Raw genomic sequence first — 18,854 nt, 5'->3', positions numbered from 1 at the left:
TGTACTGCAACTTCCTATGAATAAAATCATGATTCAGTACGAATTTCTTTTTTCTTTTTTTTTTTTTTTTGCCTCCAGGGTTATTGCTGGGGCTTGGTGCCTGCACTATGAACCCACTGCTCCTGGAGGTCATTTTTCCCCCCATTTTATTGGTTAGGACAGAAAGAAATTGAGAGAGGAGGGGGAAGAAAGAGAGGGAAGTGAGAAAGACAGCTTGTGAAGCAGTCCCCCTGCAGGTGGGGAGTGGGGGCTCGAACCTGGATCCTTGCGTGTGTCCTTGTGTTTCTTACTATGTGTGCTTAACCTAGTGTGCCACTGTCTGGCATCCTAAAAATTAATTTCTTTAGTTGCTGTGTATCAAATACTGTGGTGATACGGTAGGAGAGGTTGTCTAGTGAGTGACGCCCAGCTCCTGCCCTTGACAACTACTCTGATATGGTAGAGAGGATAGAGTTCACGACTGGGTGGCTGTGGGGCTGTCTCCCCATCAGGACAAACCTCCCTCTGTGATGCCAGGATGGAACCCAGGACCCCATGCTTGAACGTCCAGTACTTTGTCCACTGGACCACAGGAGGCCCTCTCTAAGCACAAAATATGCACCCAACTGTTCTTAGACTTCCCAGTCTCTGAACTTCCAGGAAGGCACGTCTGTTTGTCATGGCGACCTGAGATGAGGGAGACAGATCCCTGAACTTTGCACATCTGGGACTCACCTCCTTTCCACCAAAAGTCATTCAGCTACTTACTTGCATTTTCCCCTCCCTTCCTCCCTTCTTCTCTTCCTCTCTTCCTTCCTCCCTTCCTCCCCCTCCCTCCTTTCCTTCCTTCCTTCCTTCCTTCCTTCCTTCCTTCCTTCCTTCCTCCCTTCCTTCCCCTCCCTCCTTTCCTTCCTTCCTTCCTGCCTTCCTTTCTCTTCCTTCCTTTCCCTTCCTTCCTTTCTCTCTCTCTTTCTTTCTCTTCCTTCCTCTCTCTCTCTTTCTTTCTTCCTTCTTTCCTTCCTGCCTTCCTTTCTCTCCCTTCCTTCCTTTCTCTCTTCCTTCCTTCCTTCCTTCCTTTATCTCTCTCTCTCTCTTCCTTTCTTGCTTTGTTGTCTCTAGAGTTATTTGCTGGTGCTTGGTGCTTGCACCACAAATCCACATCTCCTAGCAGCCCTTTTTTCCATTGTTGTTGCTGTTGTTGTTGGATAGGACAGAGAGAAACAGAGAGAGGAGGGGAAGACAGAGAGGAGGAGAGAAAGAGAAACACCTGCAAACTTGCTTCACCACCTGTTAAGCGACCCCCCTGTAGGTGGGGAGCTGGGGGCTCAAACTGGGATCCTTATACCGGTCCTTGCACTTTGCACCATGTGCGCTTAACCCACTGCGCCACCCACTGCGCTACCCACTGCCTGACCCCTTACTTGCATTTTCTGATGAGCTCATTGGCTAAGATGTAGCATGTGCCAGATTCTTGGTCTCTGTGATAAATTGCAGTCCCTATTCTAGCCAACAAAGCAACGCAAAACTGTAGACTAACACAAAAGGTGGTCACAGAAACAGAACAGAGAGAAAGGCCAAGATTCTGTTAATGGTTGAAACAAGGAAAATTCACGGGAATTCCATCTTTGTTTTCTGCACAACTTTCAATATCCATGACTCTCGCCCCCTGCCCCCAGCAACCTTCAGGCTTAGCCAGTTTGGGCTGCAACTAGAGAAGTCGAGAAGTCTATTGACTGGGAGGCTCAAGCAGCAAACAGTTATTGTTAACTGTCTGGACGGCTCAAAGTCTGAGAGCAAGGTGTCGCCAGGGCTTCTAGTTCAGAGGAGCTACTCATTTCAGCCAGACGCTAGGGACCAGCACACAGCCCTGATTTGCTGACCAGTTTTCAGTGGTATCTCCTCATCTCGTGCCAGGAAAAGTTATTTCCCTTTGCAGAGTTGGCTAAAAGTGTCATTGGGTTGACTAACGGATTACATAAGTCGTCACCGCAATGGCTAGGCTCTCACTCAGAGTGGACCCTCCTTTCAAAGTGCATTAAGAGATTTGGAAATATTTATATGAGTTTTGTGAGGATCAAAGAAGTAAGTATGGTCTGTGTCTGCTCTTCTGGAGTCTTCTTATAATTTTGTTTACTGGAACTGCTTAATCTGATTTGTTTGATTAGATCATTTGTTATTGGTCTATGAGGTTCCAATAGACTCTTTAATAAACATCCAAGCGTGACAGTTCCTCACTCCCTGTACTGTCTCCATGAATGCTTGTCAACTCTCCCTGCAATCACTGTCCTGCTAAGCAGACAGACAGAGCTCCTGGCAATGACTTTGTGCTTTCTTTCATTTTCTTTAAGTAGGTAATAGACATTATTTGAAGAAACAGATTGTAACACAACTCAGCATAATACCACAAATCCAATCACCCCTTTCAAAGATGGGAGCTGGGAATATATACTGTGGATATGCCAACCTTGAGGAGGATTTAAAATACCAAACTGTTGCACACACAGTAGACGGTTATAAGGACTGTTCTCTCTCAGTAAAAGCTCAGTAGAGAGGAAAAGATAATTTTCCATATGAGAGTTAGAATTCTAGTTCTGGCCCTCCACTTCCCCAGAGCCCTGCCCCACTAGGGAAAGACAGACACAGGCTGGGGGTGTGGATCCACCTGCCAACACCCATGTCCAGCGGAGAAGCAATGACAGAAGCCAGAACTCCCACCTTCTGCTCCCCATAAAGATCCTGGGTCCAGACTCCCAGAGGGATAACAAACAGGGAAGCTTCCAATGGAGGGGATGGGACAGGGAACTCTGGTGGTGGGAACTGTGTGGGATTGTCCCCCTTTTATCCTATGGTCTTGTTGATCATTATTATATCAGTAAAAAATTCTAGCTTTTTTCTTAGGGTCAACTTATATTTCACTGTGTGGTGCAAGGTTTTCTGGCAGGAAACTCTTGCTTGTTCAGTGTATCATTGGTCCAGTTAGGAATAATTGATCACTTCAACTTCAGTGCAGATGACTTCTTAAAAACTTTAAAAATATTTATTTATTTATTTATTATTGGATATATAGAGAGAAATTGAGAGGGGAGAGGGGGAGGTAGAGAGGGAGAAAGACAGAGAGACACCTGCAGCCCTGTTTCACCACTTGTGAAGCTTTCCCTACCAGGTGGGGACCAAAGGCTTGAACCTGGGTCCTTGTGCACTGTGACATGGGCACTCAACCAGGTGCATCACCACCTGGCCTCTTCAAAACTTTTTATTTTATTATTTTTTATCTTTTAAATATTTATTCATTTATTCCCTTTTGTTGCCCCTTTGTTTTATTGTTGTAGTTATTGTTGCTATTGATGTAGCTCTTGTTGGATAGGACAGAGAGAAATGGAGAGAGGAGGGGAAGACAGAAAGGGGGAGAGAAAGACAGACACCTGCAGACCTGCTTTACCGCTTGGGAAGCGACTCCCCTGCCGGTGGGGAGCCGGGGGTTTGAACTGGGATCCTTACACGGGTCCTTTTGCTTCATGCCACGTGCGCTTAACCCGCTGCGTTACCGCCCAACTCCCTTAAAAGACTTTTTATTGAGATAATGATGATTTACAAATCTGTATGTTTAGGTTACCATTTCACAGCTCTTCTTTTAAATAGTTTATCTATTGGATAGAGACTGAATGAAGTTAAGAGGAAATGGAGGAGAGAGAGAGAGAGAGAGAGGGAAAGAGAGGGAGAGAGGGAAACACTTGAAGCACTGCTTCACTGCTTGTTAAGAGTCCCCCTGTAGGTAGGGACTGGGGGCTTGAACCTGGGTCCCTGAGCATGGTAACACATGAACTCAGCCAGGTGCACCTCAGCACAGACCCAGATGGCTTCTTTAAATTTAAAATGATTGAGGGAAGTGAAATAGAAATAAGTGAGGAGGGTTTCTAGGTCTAAGTAGAAACTATCTGATTAAGTGCCGGGCTGGGCTAGCTTCACGGGCGTGAGAGAGATGACCAGGGACTCATGGTTGAGTGGGACGCAGTTTAGTCTTTATTGAGGAATGCAGTGCAAGCTAGCTAGCTCTAATCACAATCCTGTCCTTATATATCTCCTGAGGCGGAAGTGTCAGGAAGAGGAAGTACGTAGGATAGGGGGTGGGGAGAAGGAAAAAGCACAAACCAGTGGGGATTAAACCAATGAAAACAATGATGATGTAAATAGACCACAGCGACAAGCAATGCAACAGAAGGGGTCTTAGAAGCAGACCAACAAGTAAGTGCTTTATGGTGTCTTTTTTTAGGTCTTTCCGCTTGCTTGCTGCACTTATTGAGTCACTGCAGACCACTGCACTTGTACATCATGGTGAGTATTTTCCACTAACTTGTGGATACATGTGCCCATGGGCCCCATCTCATGGGCCCTGGTCTCTATCTAGGTTCTTTGGCTGTCTTAGGAAGTGCACCATCCGAAATGGAGCTAGTTAATAGGAGCTAGGAAAGGTCTCACCAGCATACTGGAGCCAAAGGGTTGACCTCTCACGCCTGGCGTCTCTGGACACCGTCTGAAGTGAAACATATTGAGGTGACACTGGCTGCACTGATGGCTGAGCTCAGCAGATGCAGTGTCACAGGTGTGGACCAGGACAAGCATGAAGGGAGATGAGCAAAGCCCCAGAGGCCCCCAGGCCTGGGAGAAATGCAGGTTTATAGAGAATGGGGAAGGTTACCTGCTGTCTTGGAGTTTAAGAAGGAAATAGATAATTATTATTATTATAAGCAAGTTGTTTAGGAACTTCATTTACTTTGAAAATCCCATGGTTGGGGTTTACTGTACCATACAAGACCTCACCATGATTTCTGCCATTTAATGCTATAATAACTATATCTTATATACTGGCAAGACTATATACTCTGGTCTCCCTGGCCTAAGATTATAGGTGATTTAATATTTTTAAAAAGTTATTATTTGAAATCCATTAACAATTTAATCCCATTGTTAGAATTCATTCAGTTTACTAATTTGAAATCTTAAGTGCTTAGATTGAAGGAGCATATACTCAGAACCGGGGTCCAGGCATTAAAAAGCTCCAGACATTCAATGCACTTTCCCCTCTCATATTGATTAAATAGTGATATATAAGACTATAAGTTAATAGGAGTGTATATTAACACCATTCCTGCCACCAAAGGTCTGTGTCCCTACCCCCACTTCCCCCCATAGTGAAGCTGAACATCTACCCTCATCCTACACCCAGAGTATTTTATTTTGGTGCAGTGTTCCAAACTCAATCAGATCCTGTTTTCCCTTTCTGTTCTTCTTCCTCAACTTCTGTTTATGGGTGGGATCATCCTATACTCATCTTTGTCTTTCTGACATAGCTCACTTAACATAATTCCTTCTAGCTCCATCCAAGATGGGTCAGAGAAGGTGGGTTCATTGTTCTTAATAGCTCCATAGTGTTCCATTGTGTATATAGACCACAACTTTCTCAGCCACTCATCTGTTGTTGGACATCTGGGTTGCTTCCAGGTTTTGGCTATAACGAATTGTGCTGAACACATGTGTACACAAATCTTTTTGGATGGGTGTATTGGGTTCCTTAGGATCTATCCCCAGGAGAGGAATTGCAGGATCATAGGGTAGGTCCATTTCTAGCCTTCTGAGAGTTCTCCAGACTGCTCTCCACAGAGGTTGGACCAATTTACATTCCCACCAGCAGTGCAGGAGGGTTCCTTTGACCCCACAACCTCTCCAGCATTTGTTGCTGTTACCTTTTATGATGTCTGACATTCTCACAGGAGTGAAGTGGTATCTCATTGTTGTCTTTATTTGCATTTCTCTGACCATCAGTAACTTTGAGCATTTTTTCATATGTTTGTTGACCTTTTGGATCTCTTCTATGGTGAATATTCTGTCCATGATCTCTCCCCATATTTGGATGGGGTAATTTGCTTTTTTGTTGTTGAGTTTGGCAAGCTCTTTATATATTTTGGTTATTAGCCTCTTGTCTGATGTATAGCATATAAAGATGCTGGGCTAGTGTGGGGGTGCCTCTTCTCAGGTGCAGACTCTCTGGGTTGGAGGGAATGGGACCGGAGCCAGGGCAGGTACTCACTCTGTGACCAGAGATGACCTAGGAACCAAGCTGGTGGTCACAAGGCAATTCAAATCTTTATTCATCTGAGCTCCCAAACTTTTAAAAGTCGGACCCAGAAGTGGAAAGTCAGAAATGGAGGTGGCTTGACAATATCATACATGGTTAGGAAAGGGGCGGAGAAAGGTAAAAGGGTGCTGAGAAAGGTAAAAGGGTGCTGAGAAAGGTAGGAACTTCCTTAGCAACTGTTGTGAGGGGATTTAACTGGTAGGATTAGTAATAGCCTGCAGGCAGGGAGGGTCTTGAGGGTAGGAAAAGAATATAGCAAATGAGCAGAATGGGTGGGGAAATAGGGAGGAGACCTTAAGTAATTTGTTAGACAAAGCAGAACATTGATATGTCGATAATAAGAGAGTGGGCCGTTGTATCAAGGAATGCAGGGAGAGTCAGGGGAGCTGGCTCAATGTTTTAAGGAATGCTGAGCCCCTGGAGGCAGAATAATGCAGGGTCTCTGGAGACAGGGAGTAAGCTAACTGGGAGGCAGAAAACTGAGGTCCACACCTTTCCCAAGCTCAACCTCAGAATGAGAGAGTCTGACAGGGAGATTCATTTCCTCAGTTCCCCATTTTTCGATGGGAAAAACCTCACCATGCCCAACCTGGTTCCCCCAGTATTCCCAGAATAAAGAGCTCCCATTCTGTGAAGGGTCTCTTTGTTTGGGTAGTGGTTTCTTTTGTTGTGCAGAAGCTTTTTAATTTGATGTAGTCTTATTGGTTTATGTTTGTTTTTGTCTTCCTTGAAACTGGGTCCTCATCATCTAAGATGCCCTTGAGATTTAGATGGGAAAGAGTTCCACCAATGTTTTCCTCAAAGTATTCCATAGTTTCTGGTCTAACCTCCAGGTCCTTGATCCATTTGGAATTGACTTTTGTTTCTGGTGAGATAAAGTGATTCAGTTTCATCCCAATTTCCCCAGCACCATTTATTGAAGAGAGCCTCCTATCTCCATTTAATAGCTTGGGTCCCCTTATAATAAAACAGTTGTCTATAGGTCTGGGGGCTTATTTCTGGGCTTCCAAATCTGTTCCTCTGGTCTGTGTATCTGTTTTTGTTCTAGTACCAGGCTGTTTTTAAATATGTTAGAGTTTTCAATATAGGAGTGTAATTCTTCCAGTTCTGTTTCTTTTTTTCAAGATTATTTTGGTAGTTCTAGGTGTTAGCTTTTTTTTTTTTGAGAGAGAGTTTCAGAAAGGATGACTTATTTTGTGTCAGCAATTCAAAAACCAGAAAATTAAGAATGCCTGACCAATGTCCTTCTCCTCGAGTCAGGTCTTCTGGTGCAAAAATAATGAAGAAGAGAAGCAGGTGGGAGAATGAGGGGCGGATGTGAGTCATTCACAGCAGGACAGTGATTCAATAGGACCAGAGTGGACTTCAGCAACTCAAAAGAATGGTATTTGGACTGATTAAACTGAGCAGCATAGAATATCGAGGAAGAATGAAATGTGGAGAAAAGTTGGCAGACAAGAAAGGGGGAGAAATAGAAGTCAAAATGTTTAAGGCAAAGAGAAGTAATTTTTGATTGCTATACATGTTTAATATACAGACATTATTTCTTGGATTCTTTTTAAATATGATTTATGGGGCCAGGTGGTGGTGCACCTGGCTGAATGCACGTGCTACATTATGCAAAGATCTGAGTTCAAGCCCCTGGTCCCCACCTGCAGGGGGCAAGCTCTGCAAGTGGTTAAGCAGGGCTGCAGATGTCTCTCTGTTTCCTTCTCTCCAGCACCCTTCCCTCTTGATTTCTGGCTGTCTCTAGCCAATAAATAAGTAAAGATAACAAAAATATTTAATTATTTATAATTTGATAGAGACAGAGAGAAGTTGAGAAGGAAGGGGGTAGAGAGAGGGAAAGGATAGAGAGGGAAGACAGACTGGTGGAAGATACATCAGGATGAGATGAGCTTCTGGAAGCAGGCACTGGAAAGCAGGACCGAGACATGGACAAGCCTGTTTGGGAGAGAGAGGAACAAAATATTTGTCAACATCTCTAATATGGATTGCTGGTCTTCTTACCCCGGAATCTCGTGGGCCATTCTTTTTATCAGACAGAGAGTCTTGCTTTGGAGATCTTTACAGAGCATAGAAGGGTTTCATCTAAATCAACTTTAATGAACTTCAAGCAGCATTTTGAATGTCACTGGCTAGGGAGATGGGAGAGGGAGAGGGAGAGAGAGAGGGAGAGAGAGAGAAGGAGAGAGGGAGGGAGACAGAGAGGGAGGGAGATGGAGAAGGAGAGAGAAAGAGAATATGAATTGGTCAAGTTAACTTTCCTGAGGGGCAATTGTCTCCCTCATGGCTCCAATATGAATTAGGCTCAGTCTATCTGATATTAAGCCAGATGCTAGCTAGCGAAAGGAACCACTTTCCTGATGTTTCTGTGTTCTGCAACTCACTATTTGTACATAAGTGCTTGTGTAAATTCCATCAATTTTTGTATTTAAGGACACAGCACCCTGGACACAGAAAAAGAAAAAAGAAAAAAAAAGTCCAGTCTTTCTCCCGCCGTGCTCTACTCTCTCTTGCAGCTTCCTGGCTGAGCTGTCTTCTTTTTCATCTCCTCTCTGTCGGGTCAGGCCTCTGAGCAGGAGTCTGAAACTGAGGCCAGGGTGGTAACAAAAGCTCCCATGGAAATAGACAAAAGGGAGGAAGCATGGACTTGAAAATAAAGGGATACAAAAGCATAGTGTCTAAAAGAGGAAGGGACTGAAAAGATGATGGATTCAAGGGAAAAGGGATAACATCAGCTCAGACCAGTGAAATGTTTCAAACAGCAGGTCACAGCATTAAAAAGGAAAAAGGAAAAGGGTTCTCCTTCAGGCCTTTCATTACTAAGAGGAGAATTTCCCAGCAAAGTCATTACACTTCACTGCAACTATGTAGCAAGGTTCATGACTAAACACAGAACCCTATGAGGATAAACCACCCAACTCAGGTGCCTTTTTCCTCATGAAGTGGGGATCTGCAGCTGGCCACCAGTTCAGCCTCAGTGACTGAGGAAACAGGAGCCATGCTGATGGTGTGCAGTCCTAGAACAGATCTGCTTTCTTAGAGGGTTGGTCCTGAACACACTTTTGTTTTCTTGTAAACTATTTTTATTTATTTTTCATTAAAAAAATTTTTATTTATAAAAAAGAAACATTGACAAAACCATAGGATGGAAGGGGTACAACTCCACACAGTTCCCACCACCAGAACTCTGTATCCCGTCCCCTCCCCTGACAGCTTTCCTATTCTCTATCCCTCTGGGAGTATGGACCCAGGGTCATTGTGGGATGCAGAAGGTGGAAGGTCAGGCTTCTGTAATTGCTTCCCTGCTGAACATGGGTGTTGACAGGTGGATCCATACTCCCAGCCTGCCTCTCTCTTTCCCTAGTGGGCAGGGCTCTGGGTAAGCAGAGCTCCAGGACACACTGGTGGGGTTGTCTGTCCAGGGAAGTCTGGTCACCCTGCCCTGGCTACTCTTTATACATAGAAGAATATTGTTTTTTTTTTTTTTTGTTTTATCAGTTGGAAAAGTTGTTAAATTCTTTTTTCTGCTATCCTATTTAGATATTCAAAAATATTTCAACTTTGAATGTATTTTATATAAATGTTTCATATTATATAAAGTGATAACACTACTATATAAAATTTCAGATTTGTAGCTTATTTATTTATGACTCCTGGGATAAAAAATTCATACATCTTTCCCACTTGAAGGTAGCAAAATAAATATCTCTCCATTTTTCTTCTTATTTCTTTTACATTTATTTCCACCTATAAGTCTTTGATATATTTGTGTAGACATTGTGAGTTGAATCTGTATACTGTTTTATCTCCACTGTCCCTATGACATTTATTTACTGTTTTCTCTTTTTCTATTTAACTTCAGTGCTCTTGTATAGGGGATTCTAATACGCTTATTTCATCTATTTGCACGTTCACATTATTTATATCATGTTTAATTGCTAATTTCTTTTTTAATTTAATTTTTTGTTTATAAAAAGGGAACATTGACTAAACTTTAGGATAAGAGGGGTACAACTCCACACAATTCCCACCACCAGAACTCTGTATCCCCTCCCCTGATAGCTTTCCTATTCTTTTTTTAAAAAAAATATTTATTTAATAAAGGAGACAAGGAGACATTAACAAAACTGTAGGATAGGAGGGGTACAACTCCACACAATTCCCACCACCCGATCTCCATATCCCTTCCCCTCCCCTGATAGCTTTTCCATTCTCTATCCCTCTGGGAGTATGGGTCACTGTGGGATGCAGAAGGTGGAAGGTCTGGCTTCTGTAATTGCTTCCCTGCTGAACATGGGCATCCATAGGTTGATCCATACTCCCAGCCTGTCTCTCTCTTTCCCTAGTGGGGCAGGGCTCTGGGGAAGTGGAGCTCCAGGGCACATGGGTGGGGTCATCAGTCCAGGGAAGTCTGGTCAGCATCCTGCTGGCATCTGGGAACCTGGTGGCTGAAAAGAGAGTTAACATACGAAGCCAAACAAATTGTTGAACAATCATGGACCTAAAGGCTGGAATAGTGCAGATGAAGTATTTGGGAGTACTCACTGCAGACTATTGTGTACTTCTGCTTTTGTGTACTTCTGCTTTTTTCCCCTGGTTTATGGACACGTGTGAACAGATGCTCTATCTCAGGGGACCTGGACTTTATCTAGGTTTGGGGACTTTATTGGGGAGTGAACCACCTGGGATGGAATTAGAGAATAGTATGAAAGGAAAGGTCTCACCTGAGTAATGAAGCTGAAGGGTTGTCATTCCACACCTGAAGACTCTGGACACAGTCTGAAGTGAAGCTTGCTGGGGTGGCACTCGTTGCGTTGATTAGGTTGGGATCGGTGGATGCACTATTATTTGATATGAATTGAGAGAAGCATGCAGGAAAGTGGGCTCCACCCTAAGATTCCAGGACTGTGGAAAATATAGGCTCTACAGTGGAAATGTGAGGTTCCTGCTGTCTTAGGGTTCAAGAAGACAATGGATAGTTATTGTTATAATCATATTATTTGATAATTGGGTTAACTTTGAAAAGTCCCTTTGTTAGGGTTTGCTCTATAATACCCAGCATCTTGTATATAGCTGTGCCACCAGTTGCTTCTGTTCTCCCTGGTCTAGGCTTTTGAGACAGTCCGCATATCAAAGACTCAGCCTATGTATTAAAAAGACTCAGTCTGTGTTTTAAAAAGTACGAGACATACAATCAATTTTTCCTTTCTCATATTAAATAGTGATTTATATGACTACACTTTAATAGGAGTGTACATAAACACCATTCCCACCACCAAAAGACTGTGTCCCATCCCCCCCTGTCCCCCATTACCCCAGGAAGCCGAATGTCCACCCTCCCCCTCATCACAGGGTTTTTACTTTGGTGCCCTACTCTTGATTTAATCAGATCCTGCTTTGAGTTTCCCTTTCTGTTTTTCTTTCTCAACTTCTGTTGATGAGTGGGATCATTCCATGCTCATCTTTATCTTTCTGACTTAGCTCACTTAACATAATTCCTTCTAGCTCCATCCAAGATGGGTCAGAGAAGGTGGGTTCATTGTTCTTAATAGTTGCGTAGTATTCCATTGTGTATATATACCACAGCTTTCTCAGCCACTCATCTGTTGTTGGGCATCTGGGTTACTTCCAGGTTTTAGCTATTATGAATTGTGCTGCTATGAACATAGGTGTACACATATCTTTTTGGTTGGGCGTTATGGAATCCTTGGGGTATATCCCCAGGAGAGGAATTACTGGGTCATGTGGAAGGTCCATGTCTAGCCTTGTGAGAGTTCTCCAGACTGCTCTTCACAGAGGTTGGACCAATTTACATTCCCACCAGCAGTGCAGAAGGGTTCCTCTGTCCCCACAGCCTCTCCAACATTTGTGCTTCTGTCCTTTTTGATGTATGACATTCTCACACTCACAGGGGTGAGGTGGTATCGCCATGTTGTCTTTATTTGCATTTCTCTGACAATCAGTGACCTGGAGCAGTTTTTCCATATGTTTGCTAGCCTTTTGGATCTCTTCTGTAGTGAATGTTTTGTTCATATCCTCTTCCTATTTTTGGATAAGGTCATTTGCTTTTTTGGTGCTAATTTTGCTGAGCTCTTTGTATATTTTGGTGATTAGTCTCTTGTCTGATGTCTGGTATGTGAAGATCTTCTCCCATTCTGTGAGGGGTCTCTTTGTTTGTGTGACAGTTTCTTTGGATGTGCAGAAGCTTATCAATTTGATGTAGTCCCATTGGTTTGTTTCTGCTTTAGTCTTCCTTGCAATTGGGTTTGTATCATCAAGGATGTCCTTGAGGTTTAGGTGGGAAAGAGTTCCACCAATGTTTTCCTCTAAGTATTTGATAGTTTCTGGTCTAACATCCAGGTCCTTGATCCATTTGGAGTTGATTTTTGTTTCTGGTGAGATAAGGTGGTTCAGTTTCATTCTTCTGTATGTTACAACCCAGTTTTCCCAGCACCATTTATTGAAGAGAGCCTCCTTCCTCCATTTAATACTTTGGGCCCCCTTACCAAAGGTTAGATGATCATAGGTGTGGGGGCTAATTTTTTTCTTATAAGCTGTAGAAATAGTTTAGTTCCAGAGATAACTCTTTGGGTTTCTGTAAATTTTTGGACTACTTTGATGCGAACTAACATGTTTTTGGTGGTAACACTCTCTTTAGAGAATGTGGAACACCTTTCCATTACCTTAACAGGCTTTGTTTTTTACACATGCAGAGGGTTTGCTTAGCTCCCTGGTGAGCTGGCCTCAGGATCCTCCACTCTGTGTGCTCGCTTTTGCGAATAAGGCTTTCCCTTCCCTCTCCTCTTTGTTACATGATGCAGGAGGACAACGACTTCTGTCTGTTCATTTTGAATAGATTAATTCAATGTAGGATTTTATTGTATTCTCTTTTTAAAATTTATTTTTATTCTATACTATTTTTAATAAGAATTTATTATGTGTTATTTAAAAAAAAATTTAAAATTTATTTTGGGTAGAGACAGAGAGAAATTGAGAAGGAAGGGGTAGAAAAAGAGAGAAAGAGACAGACAGACACCTGCGGCCTTGCTTCACTTCTCCCTGAAGGTGGGGACCAGGGGCTTGAACCTGGGTCCTTGTGCACCATATTGTGTGTGCTTAACCAGTTGTGCTACTGCCTGGCCCCTTACTGTATCTTCTTAGTCACACTGAGGATAGCTTTTCAGTTGATTTTCTTCTGTTTCTAGACAATCAACTTATTCGTAAATCATGATCATTTGACTCTATTTTTTATGATTTTCTTTCTTGGTCAGTTAAGTCACTTCACTGGTTAGCTCTGCTTGGTTCTTCAGAGCATGTGAAATATTAGTGGTATGAGTTAATTTCTTCTGTTATTTAATAGGCATCTTCTAGTATTTCTCCATTAACTGTGGTTTTGATTTGGGGCTGATTCCTGTCTATATATTTCCCACAGTGATGCGGTTTTTATTCATGTCTTAGAAATGGGTTTTTCATTTTATTAAATAGCCACACTTATCTTCATAAAGATGATAATATGTCTTTCTTTTGTTGTTGTCACTAAAATGGTCAAGACCTTACTGCTCTAGGGCTGACATTTTCTTCAGATAGAAAGAGGGAAACAGAGGTAGAAAAAATAAAGGACTACAGCAGTAAGGTTTCCTCCAGTGCTTAGGGGCTGGGCTTGAGCCTGGCCACATTATCCAGGTGACCTGCCTTTCTAGACCCTCCTAAATAATATCATTTTTGCAATAATTTCCTAATATTTAATCCTAACACTCATAACATTCATTTGGTCATTGTAGGATTAGATAAAATGATTTTGGACTATATCATCAACTCCTTACAGCTACCCTGGGATTTGAACACCTTACAGGGGAAGGTGTGAAGATATAGAGCCCACAGTTCTGTGAGAGGTCACAGAAATCCAGCGCAAGTCTGACGCAGTATACACATTGCCTCGGGTCGTGCGGTCAAGTGGGTTTCCTTGCATTTTATTATTTTATTTCTTTGCTATTTTTCTGAAGTTTGCTTCTTACTGTGCTGTAGTATTTTTGGTTTTTGCTACTCATAAGAAGGATCAATCTTTTCTTTGATATATATATATATATATATATATATACACACACAAACATATATATATATATATATATATTATTTGTAAATTGAAGTATTGACATGACCATAGGATAAGAGGGGTACAACTCCACACAATTCCCACCACCAGAACTCCACATCCCATTCCCTCCCCTGATAGCTTTCCTATTCTTTATCCCTCTGGGAGTATGGACCCAAGGTCATTGTGGGATGCAGAAGGTGGAAGGTCTGGCTTCTGTAATTGCTTCCCTGCTGAAAATGGGCGTTGACTGGTGGATCCATACTCCCAGCCTGCCGGGATAGCTTTGCGGGCGGGAGACAGACGACCAGGGACTCATGGCTGAGCTGGGAAGCAGTATCTCTTTATTCATGCGGGGCACAGCACAATCAAAGCCAAGCTAAGCTAAAAACTAAACTAAACTAAAAACACAATCCTATATATACTCACTAAGTAGGGCAGAAACAGGATGTGATGTAGAGAGGATGGAGCGAAAAGTGACTGGTGCAAATCAGGGTGTACTAGGAGAGGGGGCGGAGCAAAAAGACATCATGAACCAGTGGGGATTAAACCAATGCCCTGCAGTGGTTATGTAAATAGAATACAGTGGTTATGTAACTAGAATACAGTGTAAGCAGGGGGGATTAAACCAATGAAACAGAAGGGGTCTTAGAAGCAGAATTAGAAGCATACCAACACCAGCCTGCCTCTTTCTTTCCCTAGTGGGGCAGGGTTCTGGGGAGGTGGGGTTCCAGGACACATGGTGGAGTTGTCTACCCAGGGAAGTCAGGTTGGTATCATGGTAGCATCTGGAACCTGGTGGCTGAAAAAGAGTGAACATATAAAGGCATACTAATTGTTGACTAATCATGAACCTAAAGGCAAGAATATTGTAGATGAAGATTTCGGGTCTCCATTTTGGAAAAAGCTAGTAGGCCTATTTTAGTTATATTCCAGGGGGCCCATGACTTTACTAGTTTTTGCCTGAGACTGTCATATAACATGCAGGAGACTTAAGGTATTGTCTGGGGAGATGATGTCATAGTTGGAAAAAGGACTAGAAAGCTGGATCAGGGAAGAGAGTAGCTCTCAAATATGGGAAAGGTGTATAAATATTGTTAACTGTAAACCTCACAGGTTTGATCTGGGGCCCATATTCAGCACAAGAGTCTATGTAACCTCTGCATCCCTGTAGGTCTGAGCTGGCTTTCTGTGGTCATGGCTGCGTTACATGTGATATTTAAACAATTATGATGTCAATGTTATGCTAACTCTTATGAAGCTTTTTCTTTGTTCTGGACTCTGTTTGGTACTTTGGCCAGGGGTTCACTGGATTATCCATGACAGGACTTTATATTTTGGGGTTACATGTGTTAATTTACTGACATGCCTAATTTACACACACACACACACACACACACACACACACACACACACACACACACACACACGCCCTAGTGGGGCAGGGCTCTGGGGAAGTGGGGCTCCAGGACACATTGGTGGGATTGTCTGTCCATGGAAATCAGGTTGGCATCACAGTAGCATCTGGAACCTGGCAGCTGAAAAAAGAGTTAACATATAAAGCCAAACAAATTGTTGACTAATCATGAACCTAAAGGCTGGAATAGTGCAGATGAAGAGTTGAGGGAGGGGGGGTTCTCTGTTTTGTAGTTAACAGGCCTATTTTAGTTATATTCCAAAGACCCCATGACTATACTAGTTTTTTTTTTCCTTTTCTGAGCCTGACATCTGATATGCAGGTGAACCCAAGGTATTGTTTGGGGAGATGATGTCATGGCTGGAAAAAGGACCAGAAAGCTGGATGAGGGAAGAGAGTAGCTCCCTAGTATGGGAAAGGGGTATAAATATTATTGACTGTAAACCCCATCGATTTGATGTGATCTGGGGCCCATATTCAGCTTAGGAGCCTGTGTGACCTCTGCATCCCTGTAGATCTGAGCTCACATTCTGTGGTCATGAGTAGGAATGTTCCAAGCTACCCCGGTTGCAGGACCCATCTTCCTCAGGTGGAAGATAGAGTATGTTGTCCAGCCTCCCTTTGGAGGATGGAACATTCTCTACCATTGTTGATCCACATTGAGGGCAAGGTCCTATGGGGGCCCACAAAGGGGTCTATTGTGTTGTTTCTGATAGAGATGACCAGTAACAATGGAGAGAGGGATCTGTTCGAGGTTTAGGCCCATCATGTCTGTTTGGGAATCTCAGGATTCCCCAATTAGGGCCCCAGCTGATGGAATGGCCTGATAATGACTAAAGAGTCATCGTGAAAGTATGCCAGTCTCTTGCCCTTATTCAGCTTTTGCAGTCCTTGCTTTGATAAGGTGAGCTTTGGAGTGAGTGAGGGAGGTTCCAGTGATTCTTAATGCTTCTTCTGCAGGATTCCAAAACTCTTCAGGGTCTAATTGGGGCCTGGTTGCTCTTGGAATGCACTATTCCCCCGGAGAGAGATGAAATAGAAAAGGCAGTCGAATTGGTAGCTAGTGGCTAGAGCAAGTGTCTCACTTGTTTCCAGTAAAATCTCAGAATGAAAACTGGTGCTCTGCTCCTGCACTTAATCTCCATTTAGAGTCCGTGAACCCACACATTTGTAAGTTCTTGGCACAAGGCTTTTGCACAGGGATTTCCAGAGCCATGGGGTTTGCTTTCATGGTTATCCAACGACGGTGGCTCCTGGTGCCTGTTGTCGGCCAGGTCGGTGGGCACAAGCGCCTGTGTTAATTGACTGCAGTTTACTCGGAGCCTGGAAGACTGGGCAGTTCAGCCATCACCTCCTGTGTGTCTGATTGCTTTCCGGGGTGGTCCAGCACTTGAGCGGAGTTCCACCTACAAGTGAGAGCTTCCTCTTTTCACTTCCATATGAAACTCAACTGGTGCCTCTGTCTTATCCTCACTCCCTAGTTGGTATTACGGGCACTTGTTTGTTCATCTTCACTTTTTAGCATATCTATTTATTTTAACCACAGCTCCGCTTGACTCTGGTGATTGGTAATTCCAGGGATTGGACCTGGAAGTTCTTGCAGTGCAGGTCTGTGCATTGCTACGTCTCTCCAATTCCTATTTCTTCTTTTAATTTTATTAGTGATTTAATATTGATTTACAGAATTACAAGATCACAGGGCTACAACTCTGCACTGTTCTCACCATGAGTTCTGTGTCCCCACTCCCTCCACTGGAAGCTGCAGCAGTTCTCCTAAGGTTGCAGATTGAGGTTCACTATTATTTCCACACCTATCGGCCTATATTTGCCCCCCCTTTTATCCTATGGTCCCATCTTCTCTTCCATTCAAAGTCACACGGATAACTATCACTACATTCAAATGTCCCACCCTTTTTCTGTCTCTCTTTCTCTCTCCAGGTCCTTTTGGAGATGGAGTTCAGAGCCCTCTGGTCATCTTCCCCTGTCATTTCTCCCTCTCTGAGAGTATGAACCAAAAATCTTTATGGGGAGCAGAAGGTGGGAGTTCTGGCTTCTGTCGTTGCTTCTCCACTGGACGTGGGTGTTGGCAGGTGGATCCACACCCCCAGCCTGTGTCTGTCTGTCCCTAGTGGGGCAGGGCTCTGGGGAGGGGAGGCTCCAGGACACACGGGTGAGGTTGTCTGCCCACAGAAGTCAGGTTGGCATCATGGTAGCATCTGCAACTTGGTGGCTGAAAGGTGGTAAGATATAAAGCAGGACAAAATGATTAATAAACAGGAACCAAAAAAGTGGAAATAGAGCAGATAAGAATAAGGATCTTAGGTGGAAAGAAGCTAGGCAGTCTGTTTTAGGCATGTTCCTAGAGGTCCATGACTATCATAGTTTTTTGCTTGAGTTTGACAGCTAACACGGAGTTGGACTCAAAAGTATTATCTGGTAAGATGGTATAGAGTTGAGAGTAGGGCTAGAGAACTGGATCAGGGCAGAGAGAAGCTCCCAGTCTTGAAGAATGTGATGACGTTCCTGATGGAAGTGGCCAGTGATGGTGAAGAGAGGGATCTAAAAATACAAAAACAAAGAAACAAAATAAAAAACGTCTGGAGTGGAGAGGTGAGGCCGAGACAACAATATGAAAGGACTGGATTTTAGCATATCTCGGTCATGCGAAGTGACCCACCATGAAGGCGTCACAGAGGAAAGCGGTGGCCCAGTGAGCAGGCCCACAGCTCATTGAGAAGGGGACTCAACTCTCCAGAGCTGGTCCTTTGTGTCCCTGGAAGGAGTCTGAAGCCGGTCAAGCTGAGCCATTTTCCTGGCAGACAGTCAGCAGACATGTCCTTGCCGTCCTGTGAAAGAATGCCTGTAGAGTGGGAATCAGTTAGCCGCTGCCACGCCCGAGTGCTTAGAAGATGAATATGATGTACGTTATGCAGGGCGGAAGCAGGATTTTAATGAAGCCCAGGAAATGCAGACACCCTGACCCTTCCCCTTACCACAGGAACCTCAGAATGCAGAATTTTCTTCGAGAAAACTCCCCCTTCCCACACGGCTTCTGCAGGCCTGTTAGTGACAGAAATAGCACATTCACGACCTAAAGAAGCAAAGATTTCAGAACATATTGTACTAAAATATGACAGTGCCAGCTAGAGCTTTATCTATACTTATTTCTCATTATTAATTCTTAGCAATTAGCTGCGCTTTGTTGCATGGTAATGGGATTTGCCACA

At 43.5% G+C, this 18,854-nt stretch overlaps 1 protein-coding gene across 1 annotated transcript in view; it reads right to left on the bottom strand.

Annotated features, from left to right (window-relative positions):
* The window catches only part of APAF1 (apoptotic peptidase activating factor 1), a 444,316-nt gene extending 426,201 nt beyond the window's left edge, over positions 1-18,115 (bottom strand). The window contains exon 1 of the mRNA XM_060195614.1: positions 18,101-18,115. The gene's annotated coding sequence lies outside the window, so the exon portion shown is untranslated. The remainder of the gene's footprint in view (positions 1-18,100) is intronic.
* Between the last annotated feature and the right edge of the window lie 739 nt (positions 18,116-18,854).

Source organism: Erinaceus europaeus, chromosome 7 (assembly GCF_950295315.1).
Source record: "Erinaceus europaeus chromosome 7, mEriEur2.1, whole genome shotgun sequence".
In the NCBI taxonomy this organism is placed as follows: Eukaryota; Metazoa; Chordata; class Mammalia; order Eulipotyphla; family Erinaceidae; genus Erinaceus; species Erinaceus europaeus.
The sequence above is the reverse complement of the archived record's forward strand: the minus strand, read 5'-3'. Positions and strand labels throughout refer to the sequence as shown.